Source organism: Helianthus annuus, chromosome 2 (assembly GCF_002127325.2).
Source record: "Helianthus annuus cultivar XRQ/B chromosome 2, HanXRQr2.0-SUNRISE, whole genome shotgun sequence".
NCBI classification, from domain to species: Eukaryota; Viridiplantae; Streptophyta; class Magnoliopsida; order Asterales; family Asteraceae; genus Helianthus; species Helianthus annuus.
Window position 1 is genome coordinate 62,942,041 of NC_035434.2, and position 16,873 is coordinate 62,958,913.

Here is a 16,873-nt window from a genome sequence, read left to right on the forward strand (position 1 = left end):
GATCCAGCCACCAATTATACTGAGCAAATTTTAAATGATAGCGGAAGGAGAGGAGAGGTGATGCTTGATTGTTAGGGTTTAAGGTTTTCTAAAGAGAGGAAGGAGAGGAGAGGTGATGCTTGATTGTTAGGGTTTAAGGTTTTCTAAAGAGAGGGGTGAGGATGAAGTGAGAGAGAGAGTGTAGAGGAGAGTGTGTGGGTTTTAGGTTAATATAGGAGGTGGTGCACCCTAAGTGAGTTTCCGAGTGGGCTAAGGAAGGTTGCGGCGAGACGGGCCCAGCTGTTACTGTTTACTCAAGACCGAGTGGTCTCGAGTCGGGTCCTTGTGTTGTTGGGCTGGGTATGCAGGTTGGCAGCCCAAAGTGTGCAAGTTAGGCGATCTCGAGTCGGAACCATGGTCTCTCTCGGTTCACGAGTACATATATACATATATACATATTTATTACGTACACGTAGTTTAATACACGTATCACATAGTGTGTCACGATAATCCACTGAATTTTCATTTAATATAATATATACACGCATAGTTAATATACACAGGTTGCTCAGGAAAATCCAAAGTGTCACAGTTAGTTTCCTATTGCAACAATGCATCCTTTGTAATACCATGGTCTCCATTGAAAAAAAATAATTATTGATGCTAGGCAAGTGAACATCCGTGTCTGTTAGTATGTAAGATGCACATTAAAGTTGTGGTAGTAATAATAAAAAAATGATTAGTGCTCATTTTCCTTTAAATCTGTAAATAAGTATTTATGTAGACATTAAAAATCATCCAAGTATGTTATGGTAGTATGGTTTGTTAAAATACAGATATTATAACCTTGCAGCCAGGCCCCTTGTATTTCATGGCCATCTATCCCGATGAAACAGTGACATTTTCTACTAACAGTCGCCATTAGAGTTGCATGAGTTCAGGCACCACTCAAATTTCAAAATAAGGTCAACGCTACAACTGTGAGTGGCAACAAGATATAAAAGTATATTAAAATAACAAATTTTTGGTCACACATATAACATTGGTAGCAAATATTTGGCACACTAAATGTTTATAACAAATTTAAAAATCTTGAACAAAGAGTGATATATGTCCGCCAAACCCAAAGGACCCATACTAAAAATTCTCTGGATGACCCGAACCCGTTTTGACCAGTTACTCAGTCCCCCCACACAACCCATGCACTTTGCCACCTCTAAATCAGTTCTGGTTGTAGATTGAAGAATAACTATTTCAATAATCCGTAACAAACGTATCTGTGATAAAACGTGCTGCTGAGTTTATATTAAAAAGTTGCTTCAACATAGCATACGAATATTAGATGTTAAGATTCTGAAATCTAAGGTGGGCCCGTTTCTTTCGGTCCACACACATCAACTCACCTTAAAGGATTTATCATCAAAATTCATAATTTGTCTTGTAACCTGCATGCATGAACAAGAAACAACATATTATTGCAACTGAGAAACTGGAACACATGGATTAAAATTTGAAACCAACCTCGGGTCCATTTAAATTCTCACTGTTAAATGACACTTTGGGTGAAGCCGCCCCTTCAGTGGGATCTTCAAGAACGGGTGAAGGTGGTTGGGGTGGAGGAAGATATACCACTCTCAATTTGCACTCTTCGACAACACGCCCTGGCAGCTTAATGAACTGTAAACTCAAAGCACGATAAAGTAACAATCTTTATTCAGCGTGTCTATATGGACTGAACTGAAAAAGAAGAGCGGGTCAGATTACCATTACAGTGGAATGAAGGTTCCCGAATTTGGCCTGTGAGATGCAGCCACCGAGCGCAAATCCTTCAAAGAATTGATGGAAAGATAGCGCGCCTAACAAAGGTCTGATTGTTCATGGGCTTTGTGACACTCTGAGCGAAAGCCCGAGTGTGATATGATTTCAAGTTCCAAAACCTGCAGAAATGAATAACCAAGAAGTTACTTATCACATATCAATGCAAATCCAAACAAACACCCCTAAAACGCGCTCTAAATTAATATAAGCTTACCTGAGAAACCACAACATGTCGTATGCCGCTTTCATCTTCATCATCACCAAACCCATGGGAATGTGAATGTGAATGTGAATGGGAATGGGATGGGAAATTGGGAATGGTTAATAGAGTAATCATCCAAATGCTCACTCAAGTTCCTTCACATCCCTCTTACCCGCTTGCATGATTTTGTCTATGTTGTGCAGCATGAGCATGCATTCCGACAATATGAATTCCACCTCCTTCCTCTTTACCAGCAACTGGGACCGGGACAATCCCGGCCTCTGAAGCCAAGTCAACCGAGTCAACTCTCACGCCTTGGATCTGCTTCTCATGTTTCCGTTCATAATACTGAGTGCTAAGAAAATCTGCAAGCAATGTGCCTAAAGCAGCCATCATTGCAATCTTGGTTTTAAAATGCGCGCATAATGCGTGATGCGCCCGATGCGCTAATGAGAGCGCATCGCAACAGCTGATGCGATGCGTTTACGTGATGCGAGAATATTGCGCGCATTTCGCATAATGCGCTCATCGCATAATGCGCTCTGATGCGCGCAACATTGTTTTTTTATGCTTTTTTCCAGATTTTATGAACTGTGTTTGGTTTTTTCCATAATTAACATCTTAGTATGCTTGATTTGAACCAAAAAACACAACTCTTACCTTTAATTACGTCAGTTGTTTTACTTTAAGTATGTTTTTATAAGTTTTTATGTATAAATAATTTTTAACTATTTTTTTTATAAAGAACGCATCACATACGTGATGCGCTCGCATCGCGCATCACGCATCGCGCATCAGATTTTTGGACTAAACGCATCGGAGCGCATCACGCAATTTAAAACCAAGATTGCAATAAACCCTGAAAAGGGAATTTTGGACCATGGGTTAATATAAGTAAGCCTCCGATTTGTGCCCAGATTGCACTGGTACACACGCTGCATCATACATCACCTTCCAATATTGTCATTATCAGATAGAAGCATTTTAAACAATGATAGATGATCAAAAGAATGATTAATAGGAATATAATCATACCACACAAGCTAAAATGAGGGAAGTTGCAAGGCCGAACCCCCTAAGTCATCTTGGTCGAATATATTGACAAGATTATGACAAATATATTTTCATGTTTTGAGATAAAAGAATAAATAATTCGTTATTGACTCACCAAGTTTGGTCCCAACAAGGACGATTGGCACACCAGGTGCATAATGTGTCAACTCTGGAATCCACTGTAGAATATAAGAAAATCGGTTTTAAGATATTACATTACTACAGAACACAAAATTATTGTAAAAGAGTATGAAAAATACTATAGAAGCATGCAAAATGACAAAAAAAAAAACAAAACAAAAATTTTACCTTCTTAGACACAGTTTCATAGCTAGCTTTGCTGATAAAGGAAAACGCCAAAATGAAAACGTCCGCCCACAGTAACTCAGCGGTCTTAATCTGTTATAATCCTCCTGTTTCCATTTTCAATTTCACACCATCAATAAACTGCATAATAAACTAATCAAAAAAAATACAATGCAAAATGAGAAGGTTTTGCGCGTTAAAAACAGTTTTGAGAGGGCCATATGGCTATAGTTAATAAATAACGAATGTTATGAAATAATAATATGTGAAGGGTGTCTTACAGGGCCATATGGCCATCGGAAACCATGACTTTGTTGCCCAAGATGATTCCCAGGTACTCCGAACGACCTTGCCAAGAAACGCACCTATCATACAATTGCAATTAGTAAACATGTAATGAATTTACTAATGATAAAACATTTTTAAAATACCTGATCACCAGAAAAGTTTTCTAAAAACTTTCCGTTAACATAAACCACACCGAGAGCCTACTGGTAACTCTTTGGTGAGACCCTTTGTATTAACTTAGCAAAGAAATCAGAAACCTGAAATGACAAAAAAAGGTAAATTAGTCATTATAAAACAAAATTACATGAGCATATCTTAAGTTTTCTTTATACCTCAGGCTGGGAAAACATATGGCCTGCTTTTGCAGATACGTCTCCATATAGAAGATACCTATGAAAAATGATTGGTTACCTCCAAAGTTAAGAAACAATAATGAAGTTGAGCAAATGAATCTTACCTCCAAAGTTAAATCCGTCCCCCTCCGTCCCGTCGTCGCCGTCCGAGTTTAGCCGTTTGAGACGGACCAAACATGTGGGCCTCCCCCTCGGCGACGCCGTCCTCCCACGCCGCCCCCTCCGTCCTGATCCAGTCGCTGGCGTTCCTCCGGTCACCATACCGAGTAGCCTTACATGTATTCAAATGAAAAGGATCACATATCAATCAATATATTTCATGTTCGGATGAATAATCCCATTCATTTAGCTCAAGATGAGTTATGAGTAACTCACTGTTGTAAGCCGTTTGAGACCAGCAGCTAAACGTCCATCACCAGCATTACTTCCCATGAGTGAAAATATTGATACAGGAGATCCACCCACCTGGAAAATCAAGACAGACGGTTACAAATGCTCATAAACTCACTTTCCGATTTCCAAAGATTCAGTTGTCCAAATACCAAAACCCTAAATCCTAGACAGGGAACAAATTTGAACTATTTTAAATCATTCTGTCGAATTACTCTACATGATATGAAATCCACAGTGGCTAGATTGAGATTTGGTGAAAAACTCTAAAAAGTAATAAATATAAACCAACATAATAGAAATAGATCAAGTATGAACCAACATAATCAATTAACAGCCAAGAGATGAAATTATCACTTTTTTTCTTTTTACCATTAACAATCAACAGAAGTGAAAGAACAGCCATCATAACAAATTTGGGGATAAAATTAGGGAAAAACATCATACATTATGTTTTGAAAACAACAGCTTGGACAGAATCAAACAGAACATCCTAATAGCTTTGATTTGTTTATCGATTTTAAAAGCCAAGAACATCCTATAAGGCCAGTTATAAACATCAAAATCGGCTCCGGCTGGTTATCTTCAGTTAGGGTTTCTTCAAATCGGTGTTCATCACTGCGTATTTTCAATTTCATTGATGTTTGCTCCAGATCTAGATCTAGAGAAAGAGAGAGAAAGTCTGATGTTATGAGATGTGAGTTGTGAGAGAGAAGAGATTGGAAAGGGCGATCCGTGTGAAGTGAATATTAGCCGTTCAGATCGTGATCCGTGTGAAAAGGTGAAAAATATGGACGGTTGATGATGAATCAGTTGAAGGGTAAAATGTTTGTGTTTTCTTGTGCTTTAAATCTTGTACATTGTGCATTAAGTGTTTTTTCAACACCTTGTTCAATTACCATCTTGTCCTTCATATATGTTTATTAAAGTAGTATAGATATATATATAGGGAGAGAATCATGAGAAAACTACATCTAAATGAGAAAACTAGAAAACTAACTAAAAAACCTAAAAAAAAGCCAAAAAACATACCAATTTTTTTTTACAATTTCTTATAAAAAAATCGCTACTTTTTAAATACAAAAAAAATTTCAAAAAAAAAATTGTTGTACTGCACATGTGCATTATATGTGATTATATGTGTACTACACATGTGCACTATATCCATAATAGTGCACATGTGCACTATATCCATAATAGTGCACATGTGCACTATATCCATAATAGTGCACATGTGCAATACAACAAAAAACCTTTTTTCTAATTTTTTTTTTGAAAATTTTTTTCCATGTATAAAAACCTCCGATTTTTTTATAAAACTTTAAAAAAAATTGGTATGTTTTTTTGGCTTTTTTAGTAAGTTTTTTGTTTTCTCATTTTCATCCCCTATATATATATATATATATAGGGGGCTGCTAGAATGAAAACCACCCCGAGTTGTAAGAACCGCGAGAACTACACCCCACGGGTGGGCGTTCACCATGATTTTTTTTACAACTAGATGTGTATATTATAAACACAGCCGTAAAAAAAAATTTTAAACGCCGCGGCCGAGGGGTAGTTTTTTACACCACAAGTTTGGTCAAACTTGTGGTGTAAAAAACTACCCCTCGGCCGCGGCGTTTAAATTTTTTTTTTACGGCTGTGTTTATAATATACACATCTAGTTGTAAAAAAATCATGGTGAACGCCCACCCGTGGGGTGTAGTTCTCGCGGTTCTTACAACTCGGGGTGGTTTTCATTCTAGCGGCTCCATATATATATACATATAGGGGAGAGTTTAACTGAGAATACTCATTTTTTGTGAGAACCATAAGAACAAATCTCAGCCACTCATTTATATCCCTTGTGTTTTAATGAAAAGGTTAAATTGGTAATTATACAATCCCCCTTTCCAATTATCAGACAACATTAATTCTTCTCTAATTCACACTCCATGCCCAAAGATCAGAAACTAGGGTTATTCATGCTCCACGCTTGATGATCTTGGATTAGGATTTGTCACACCCTGGCTTTGCGGAAGCGTGGTTAATTTGGTGTGACTTCTTAATACCATAGCTTAATCATAACAAGCTATATGAATTAAAAATATGCAAGATCATCCATTAAAATAAAAATACCAAAACATTGTCTTAACGGGTTAACACCCAACAACCATAAACTTGTCTAAACATTACAAACCCAAACACAACATAAACATGATTCAAGGACTGTGACTTGTCCAGGAAAGAGTCACATTCCCCGAACCCTGGATGACCCTGGTGACTTATGCAGCGGAAAACATGCCATACCGTGCCAGATCTTTAATTCCCTGAAATACATGTAAGTTGAAAAATCAACAATAATGTTGAGCGAGTTCATGCGAAAGTGAGTAAATAAACCTTTATCTTTATCAAAAACCTGGTATGTAGCAAATAAGGAAAAAGAGATCACCAATGGTTTGCAAGGCCATTGATATGTGTGAAATGCAAGTAGGAAGGCTCAAACCTAGCAAATTTATGCGTCGGAAACAAAGTCATCCCAAGGTCCGTTATGCTGGACCTGGGACTGGGCTCGCTACACCCAAATAGATCTACCGCTCCTGCCCCTCGGTCCTACCCTGAGGATTAATGACCTCAAGTTTCCGCCTACCCATTCACATGATCTAAAAGTAACCCTCCTTACGCTAACCATACCATGTATTAAGTAATCATAACCATTGTAACATGTATTTCACCCCCGCAGTTTAGAAAACTGAAAACAGTTAAGAGAAAAGGGGGACATGAACTCACAGTCAGTGCGTCGCTAAATCAAGCACTCCAAATGTCCGAAAGCTGTGCAACGACCTACATGTGCTAATTCTATTAGACGGATGGCCGTGCTTTAGCTTTATAGTTTAATTTTCGGGAAACAGTTAGACAACCGTTCCTTGTATATATTTGGTAGTTAATCTCCTTCCCAAGGATGGGGGAATTAATACATGCGCGTTTATAATATTAAGTCTCACTTAATATATTTTTACTTCTCATTCCAAAATATAAATATCTTTCTCAAAAATATTATATTTTCTCTACACATAATATTTTCCAAAAATAATACGTTGACAACATACTCGTTTATGAATATTTCCGTATTAAGCGTAAGTTACGTTTTAACGATTAAATGGTAATAGTAATTACCGTTGTAACTTATATGTTTGTCGTGTAAGTGTTTGCATTATTTTGGGTTCGTCAAAGTTTGTAAATATTATTTTTACTCTAAAAATAATATTTATATATTTTCACAAAATATCATAAACAGTGTGGTGAAAAATATATTTATCGAATAAATATTTATCACGTTTAGTTTTTGTGAAAATCCCACCTCCGATTATTTAATAAGTAAAGTCTTGGCGAAATGTATTTTGAAAACATTTCAAAATAGTTTAACACTTGCAAATAATTCTAAGTGTTAGATTTTAGAAAAATTTCGCCAGAGTTTCCCCTGTAACTGGAGGTGGCCACGCTTTCAAGCGTATCATTTTCTTTTACAAAATCATTCCAACACTTCTTTAAAATCAACCAATCAATTTCCGACACTTCAAACTAGTTTCAACACATCAAACTTGTAGACTAGTATGTAAAATCGCATTATTACATGAACTTGTAGTTTTTCCGAAAGTCATAGTGTAGATCACCTTATATTTAGTGGATCTATGTATAAAATAGTTTAGTCTTGTAAAAACCCCGTTTTTAGAACAAATCATTCTTTACAACTTCCCGACAACTTTTATAAGAGTTGTTACTTTGTCGGATCTTTCGTTTCACAAGTGTTTATACACTTGTAGTTTGTAAAAATCATATTTGTTAACATGTCACCCAACTTTTATAAAACATGATTTTCTCGACACTTGGTTCTACGAATATACCACTTGTACATACGTAGATCGGCTCGTTTTAAATACTATTTTACAAGTCAAAATACTTTTACACAAGTTCATGTTTCTCGTGTGGTGGAGTTTCACCTTTTAACCCTCGTACCGACAGAAACAAGCTTATGTCAAGATCTATGATCTTAACAAAGTCGGGTTAAACGATGATAAGAGCCACCACATCGTAGATCGGGCCTCAATAATCAACATACTACAACTTTTACACATGTTATGAGCTTTTAACCAACAATATTCGAGTTTTAGTAGACTTTATAGATTCAAAACGCATGATTCCGACTTTTAACCGTTAAAAATCATATTAACCACTTTAGATACGATCGAGAGTGAGTTTTAAACATTATACCTCTAGCTCGGGGCTAGGGAAGAATCTAGTCGAAAATGGCGTGGATAAAAGCAAAGAAACGAGGTCCTTCAACTTCCGCTTGCTTCAAGGTTCCTTATACGTGATCCGTAAGCCTTGTGTGTGCTTGAAATGGATGAACAAGAGCTCGAAAATGGGTGGGTGGCTATGGGTGTGTTCGGCCGAGAATGGGGAGGCAAGAGAGAGGGAGTTGAGTTGGTGAAATGTGGTGTGTGAAATCTCTAAGTTAGGGTGGGGTATTTATAGAGAAATTCTAGTGTCATCGTCCAACGGTTTTCATGTTCTCTAGATTTCCAACATAGATCAATAAAATAATCAACCCTTGTACTCCTTTGTCCCCTTGGTTTGGCCGATTCCATTGAGGGGGGGGGGGTATCCGGTTGGTTTTTAATTGTTCAGTTAGAGTTTAGTTTAGTTAAGTAGGTTACTTTAGAGATTAACCCCGTTAGTTGCATGATGCGTTATAAAGCGGGTGTTAAGGTAATCAGGGACCCTAACTGGCTCAGAAAAAGGCTAACAATATTTCTGACAATATTTTTATGTTCCGGGTATTGTCCGGTTGTTCGGTTGGATAGTAATCCGTTAAAGTGCTTAAGTAATCCTTTAAGCGTCGTAAATAATATTTTTAGCGACACAATTTATTCTGCAAAGTGTCAGGAATATTTCCTTATGTTTTGGCACTTTATTAATTTGCTAGAAGCTAGTATGTTGATAAAAGTGCTGTGTTTCGTGCTTAGAGTACGTTTTAGGCACATCCAATCATTACATCTTATTCCTAGAGACGCAGTTTAACAACCCTTGTATCCCTACACACACTGGGTGTAGTAAAATATTTCTGGCTCATACAGGCCTTTAGAGGCAGTGTTTGCCTGATGCTGGCTATATCAGCATGTTCAATAGGTTATCCGTTCAAATGCTACTGTGCTTTTGTGCATCAATGTTTGTATCACTAGAGTTCAGTAAGTAAATAATGTAGTGACGGAAATCAAAGTATGATGCAGATATGTACATGTATCAACAGTCAAGTAGCAGTTTATCAGTAATCTCAGTCAAGGACAGTAATTAAGCAGCAATTAATAGTTAATTAAGTCGTACGGATACCTGGTTTAGTGAGGGTTGTCACAGGATTCATTCACACTCGATTTCGATTGGTGTTTGTGTCCTTCATTCGATTCCAAATAAACTTCAATAATTTATAATGTGATCTTCAACCATTCCAATTGCAGGTATCTTCAACGTTTCATTCTTTGAACATAATGATTTGTGTTTTTTTCTATGTTGAATTAACGATTTGATGGTGCTTAACCTCATGAAAGTAACCCTAATTCTTAATTTTAATTGAAGTTCACAATTGGATGAAGATTGCACTTCTTACCAAATAGAATTTAGGTGTTATACCCATCTGAATCATCAGGTACACTTAACTTTTAATGCACTGTGATTGAGAATTGGAATCTTGTAATTGTTATTTTCGATGAATGGTGGCAAACATAGTTGAATTTGTTTACCGTTTATTGAAGGTCTAGATTGTGAAGGATTATAATGTGTTGTAAATACTGGTTATAATATTACAAAATTATATAAACATTTATTGTTGTTTGGATGATATTCGGTTTGCAGAAATACTGAATCATGTGAAGTCAGTTTCTAATGAAATTATATTCAATTTATAGTCAAAATGACTCAAAGCTGGAGAATCAAAAGGTGAATTAGGGGATTTCTTCTTGATGGTTTTCCTCAAGCTATAAGATAAGTTGTAAGTAATTTCTATCATCTGTAGTACAATCCTACAATGAAGATTGCGTATTGTTAGCCATGTGGAACATGTGGAACTGGTAATGTCCACAAACCAAATCAATTAGCTTTCATGTTCAACATATTTTTTTTTGTTTTATTTCATCAATTAGATGTTAGCTATTATGTAGGGATGGGCAAACAGTAGCCGTACCGAATTTCTCGGTACTGATTTAGTATCGACATTTTGCATGTTCGGTGCCTATTCAACATTTTGCGTGTTCGGTACCTGTACATATCGGACTTTACCTTCAAATGTCGGTCCGTACCGATAACCGTACCGTACCGGGTATTTTCGGTACCGCTACCCATTTTTTGAAATTTTCGGTGCCGGTTGATACCCAACTCATCCCTACTATTATGTACACAATCACTACATGTTCCTTTCTATCCTTATTTTCTTTCTAATAAGCTGTCATAGCTTCAGTAATTGTTTCTATAAATGTTATATGTTTTGACCCGTTAATCAACCCATTTTAAACATATTTACTAGATACACAAATTGTTACCTAACAAGGCCATGACCATAAAGTAAACTAGAAATTAAAATAAAAGACAACATATTTTAGACATAAAGCCACACCCGACCCGAGTCAAACGTAAAATTATATCTAAACAATCAAGTTTCGAACAACTTAAACCATCCAAAAAAACAAAAAAACAATCATACACGACCAAAACATTAAAATAACATCTAAAGTATAACATCCGAGAGTCCATCTTAAGCTTCCCAAAAAACCTTGAACTCGACCAAGAAGCAGCATCATCCTCATTTCTCAACCTACACAAAATCCAAACAACCATACACCAAAGAATATGACCAGTAAACACCAAATCAATATTTAAGTCACTTGCTTTACATGCCAATATAAATAAATAAACATTCTGACTTACACATGTGTAAATTCTCGGCTACACGTGTATAAATTTATTCTACACATGTCTAAGTTTCTGTTGTACACATGTGTAAATTCTTAGTTAAGCATGTGTAAATTTATTTTATAAAGTTTTTGTTTTACACATGTGTAAATTCTCAGTTAAACATGTGTATATTTGTTTTACAAAATTTCTGTTTTACACATGTGTAAATTCTCAGTTGCACATGTGTAAATTTGTTTCACACATATGTAAGTCTAAGTATCCCTTCTTGGGTGGTTAAAGAAACATAATTATTATGATTTACACATGTGTAAACATTCATATTTATGCTTATTTTTTAAAAGTATTATGATTTACACATGGGGGATGGGTCCATTTGACAAAGCCATTGGAGTTAAGGTTTTGCTCCCCTTTAGGTCAAGTGTTCGAGCCACGCCAAAGGTGGATTTTAGTGTATAATTAAGCCGTTCAAAACAAATTTTGATTTACACATGTGTAAATCTTCATATTTATGCTTATTTTATTTTTAAATTATTATGATTTATACATGTATAAACCTTCATATTTATGCTTATTTTTAAAGTATTATGTTTTACACATGTGTAAACCTTTTTATATGTATATGATTTACACATGTGTAAAAACATACAGAAATCCCTGAAACGCGATATCGACACAGTTTCCAAGTTAATCGCATCATCAATCTGCATTAAACTCACACACATTATTAGCAATAAACAAAAAGTAGCAATAACATATAGTTAAAAACAGTTCATCAACTTGTATTCTCAAAAGCTTAGTTGACCCATGAACATAAGACACTATATATCTCTATACTTGAATCAACCCCAGTCCTTTGTTGTGAAGCTTTGTTCAACAAGCAAATAAACTACTTTACCATTAATCATTCTAGTCATTTCTCAACTTCGCTTCTTATGGTCCGGTTACCCTTTCCCGACTACAAAAGATTAGAAAAAGCTCTTCACTAATAATTTTACCACATTAGAGTTACAAAATTAGATTACACATAGCTAACTATTGCATTATGTTGCATAATGACAACATAGTACCACAATTTCCACAACAATATCTATTTTACACATGTGTAAGGGTCTTTTTTACACATTTATAAGTTGTTCATTTTTACATGCAATTTTTTTTAAAGAAAGACTCATTAATATGTGTATGTAAATGAAAAACCCTAACCAAACATTAGCATCAAACACTAACAATAGAACAATGAACTGTGAATCGGTAGTTATAGACGTTGTGGATGTTTCGAAAAGCTAATTGGTACTGATAAATGAAGATATGATAAGGTGATCAGAACCCCATCAATTCTCCTAGCATACATAACTAAAAATCACATCAACATCCAAACAAACCTTACAATTTCATATTCAAATTGAGTCATATAAATCCTAATTCCCCCATAACTAAAATTCACATCAATGTCCAAACAAACCTAACAAATTTAGACTCAAATTCAGTCACAAAAACCCTAAACCCACCAATTATCAATATATATAACTAAAAATTACATCAACGTCCAAACAAACCTGTGAATTTCATTCTTAACTACTAAAAACCTAATAATAATACTTCACACCATCAATCAGATCCAAATCACAACAAAGATCAATACCTGAATAAGATGAGCAAAAAGTGAATCGATTCAGAGATTGACTCTAAATTCTTCAAGCGAGTGAAATCGCACTGTTGTTATCAGAAGATTACCTGAATTGCATCCTAATCAGAAGATTATGATTCTTTAGATTCCTCTATTTCAATCAGAAGGTTGATTCTTCATGATATTCGCATCCTAATCAGAAGATTATGATTCTTCAGATTCCTCTGTTTCAATCAGAAGGTTGATTCTTCATGATTTTGAAATTGATGGGTTTTTTGTTATAGGGATCGAATGAATGATTTTATTGGGTTTTTGACTTTTGTCTTTTGACAAGAATACCCCTTTAGTTATTTAATTTAAGTTTCATCCTTATTTAAACTCTTCTAATCTTAGCCCTTAACTTAGGATGATCTCTGGATGAAAATTGTTCCTAGTGTTCTCACAAAAATGGGTGTTCTCAAGATAACCCTCACACACACACACACATACACACACACACACACACACACACACACACACACACACATATATATATATATATATATATATATATATATATATATATATATATATATATATATATATATATATATATATATATATATATATATATATATATGGGCCGGTTAACGTACAATACCTATTATCCTACATTATGTACGCGATGCCCTCAGCCGTACGATCTTCAATCGATCAAACGCGAGCGAAACTAATTAAAATGATTAAATTAATCATTTTAATATATCTAAATCATACCAGGAAGGTTAAACGTTATTGCGAGGTCATAAATCTCTGTAATTGACCGATGACAGTTCAAAATCAAACCCTAAATCAAATTCAAAAACCTGAAAATCTTCTTCCCCAACCTCCCTTAGTTCCTTTTAGTGCGATATCGATAATAAGAACTACTAATTTGGGAGTTGTAAGGGTCAAATGGAAGAAGACTGACAATGATCGACCAACAATCGAAGAAGATGAACAGTAACACACACACAGATTTTTCACATGCGATATTCAATTTTCCACATGCGATTCTACACACCCCATGCCATTTTTCACATTACCCCATGCTAGCCATTTTTTCACATGCGATTTTCAATTTTCAACATGTGATTCTACACACCCCATGCCATTTTTCACATTACCCCATGCCATTTTTCACATGCGATATTCAATTTTTCCACATGCGATTCTACACACCCCATGTCATTTTTCACATTATCCCATGCCATTTTTTCACATGCAATATTCAATTTTCCACATGCGATTCTACACACCCCATGCTATTTTTCACATTACCCCATGCTAGCCATTTTTTCACATGCGATATTCAATCTTCCACATGCGATTCTACACACCCCATGCCATTTTTCACGTTACCCCATGCCATTTTTTCGCATGCGATATTCAAATCTTCCACATGCGATTTTGTCCATCTATACACCCCATGCCATTTTTCACACTACCCCATGCTAACCATTTTTTCACATGCGATATGTATTGAATTCGCACCAGATCTGCACCTGATCGAATGGCTGGGATGATCGCGTACGTATCGTACGATAAACGCATTTGTATTTTACTCTTTACCTATATATATATATATATATATATATATATATATATATATATATATATATATATATATATATATATATATATATATTGAGAGTTCAAATGATAAGAAAAAAATAATGTAAGAATAGAAGAATAATTCATATATATGTATTAATTTCTAACATAATAAGAAACAGTAATGTTCTTTGCTTTTTATTTTAGCCACAAAACTTTTTCAAACTCTTTTTGTTGTTTTGTTTTGTTTTTGTTTTCTTTACAAAGTAAACTTTAGAGGTTTTTTTAGTTTTGTAACAAAACTTTTATTGTATTATATATCTGCCATAAAAGTTAAATGAGTTTAGTTTTTTTATTAGTTTTTGTTCTATATTTTTATTGTGGATTTGTTTATCGTTTGGTTGCTACTTAGCACGATTTTTAGTGGTCACATTTGGTTCCTCATGTTTTCTATTCTTTCATTCAATTACTATTTAGCACGGTGTTTGATAGTCACATTTAGTCCCTCGTTTTTTTTTTACTCAATCGGCTTTTTAATATGTGTCGGTATAAATTCGAATTCATCTATTTTTTACGTCACATGGTGTTAAAAAATTGTGTTTTTATTTTACCTTTTTTCCCGGTTTTGGTCATCGTTGGATTGTTATTTCACACGGCTTTACACCCCCGCAACGCAGGGAGCATAAGACTAGTTTGAATCAATAGAAATACTCTATTTTATGTTTGTACTTAATATTACTGTCAGGGTATATGAGTAATTTTAGTAAATTGATTAATTTATTGACATCTTATAATTTAGTAAAAGAAATTAACACTTAATTGATTTTCAAAATATAATGATTCAACTGAACCTTAACATCTGCGATGGAAACTCGTGATCTTCTAATACTACTACGAGCAAAAATTGCAAGCAATTAAAAATCTCTATCATTCATATTTGGATAAAGTTTATTTGGTTATTTTCATAGTGGGAGGGTTCGAATGAGAAAAATATCTATATAAGAAGGAAAAAAAAAGAATTTTAAACCAATAAAAATGCTTATTTTGATTCATTTAATTTTTGTATTTAATGTTATTGTAAGTATATTGGTAAACTTACATAGATTATTAATTTACAATCTTCTTCTTTAATAACTAACTAAATTAAATTTGTAAATTATTTTCAAAATTTACATTTTTTCAAAAATAAATAAATAAATAATTAGGGTGTAGACTAGAGGAGCGGTGCATGCTTTTCGATGAAAGTAAACATAGGCTAAGTGATAGACTAGAGGAGTGGCGGGTTGCTGTAGAAAGTAAAGGTTGAAGGATTAGTTACTCTAAGATCGAATATCTTTACTGTGACTTTAGTGGTGCAACGGTCGATGAAGACTGTAAGAAACCAAGTTTAAGCATTTAGGATCATTTGTACATAGCAGTTGAGACATAGATAATGATGTGGTACACAGAGTTTTAGCAAGCTGGTGTAGGTGGAGGTAGCCTCATGGGTACTATGTAACAAGAACTTCTAAATTAGATTAAAGGGAAAATTTTATAGGGTTGCAGTTCAATCAGCTTTCCTGTTTGGAATAGATCTTTTGGCCATCAAGAAGACACATACATACAACATGGAAGTTACAGAGATGAGGATGTTGAGGCAGATGTGTGGCCAAACAAGGTTAGATCCGGAAAGAAATGACGTTTTTTCTAGAGACGTAAGAAGTGTTTAGTATATCGGATTAGATAAGAGAAGGGAAAATTGAGATGGTTTGGGCATGTGAAGAAGGGACAGACTACGACACCAACTAGAGAAATGGAAACCATCATGGTGGAGGGGATGAATAGTAGTTGCATGCCCAAACTAACTTTGTACGAGCGAACTCAACAATATTAATAGAGTTGTATCATTGTGAAGACAGGATTAAGAAGATGAATTCTTAGAGAAGTAGAATTAAGGTTAGAGATTTTTAGAGGTTTAGGTCGTCCCACATTTTAGGTGGACTTTGCATGTTAAGCTATACCTCTATTTTTTTGTTTTTGATGGGTTTCTATTTTTTTTTAATATTGTTTGGTTTTCTGTTGTTTGTTTTGGAGTTAAACAGTCTCTGTTTTTAGGGATGTCTATATATCTACTCTTGTAGGGTTTGGTTGTTGTTGTGTCTGTATACACATGTATGTGGCTTTTATCATGGTCCGTAAGGACACATGATTTTCCTTTGACATTGACGATAGTACTTAAAAAACTCAAGTTCTATATTCACTGTCTATAAAATATCTTATTATTAAAGGAAAGCAATTCCACAAATTTTGATATTTTATATATATCCCATAAATTTTGGTTTGATATGATGTTTAAAA

The 16,873-nt window shown here is 34.8% G+C and overlaps 3 long non-coding RNA genes and 1 pseudogene across 3 annotated transcripts; all 4 read right to left on the reverse strand.

Annotated features, from left to right (window-relative positions):
- Positions 1 to 975: 975 nt before the first annotated feature.
- On the reverse strand, positions 976 to 1,643 carry LOC110916026. Its single transcript, XR_002579426.2, has 2 exons — positions 1,501 to 1,643; positions 976 to 1,424 (listed from the first exon to the last, which is right to left on the reverse strand). It is a non-coding gene; the product is annotated as an uncharacterized LOC110916026 (long non-coding RNA).
- A 34-nt stretch (positions 1,644 to 1,677) lies between these two features.
- On the reverse strand, positions 1,678 to 3,459 carry LOC110890778 (annotated as a pseudogene).
- A 159-nt stretch (positions 3,460 to 3,618) lies between these two features.
- On the reverse strand, positions 3,619 to 4,238 carry LOC110903861. Its single transcript, XR_002572199.2, has 4 exons — positions 4,104 to 4,238; positions 3,979 to 4,036; positions 3,790 to 3,903; positions 3,619 to 3,723 (listed from the first exon to the last, which is right to left on the reverse strand). It is a non-coding gene; the product is annotated as an uncharacterized LOC110903861 (long non-coding RNA).
- A 42-nt stretch (positions 4,239 to 4,280) lies between these two features.
- LOC110903855 lies at positions 4,281 to 5,082 on the reverse strand. Its single transcript, XR_002572196.2, has 2 exons — positions 4,837 to 5,082; positions 4,281 to 4,464 (listed from the first exon to the last, which is right to left on the reverse strand). It is a non-coding gene; the product is annotated as an uncharacterized LOC110903855 (long non-coding RNA).
- Positions 5,083 to 16,873: the final 11,791 nt, after the last annotated feature.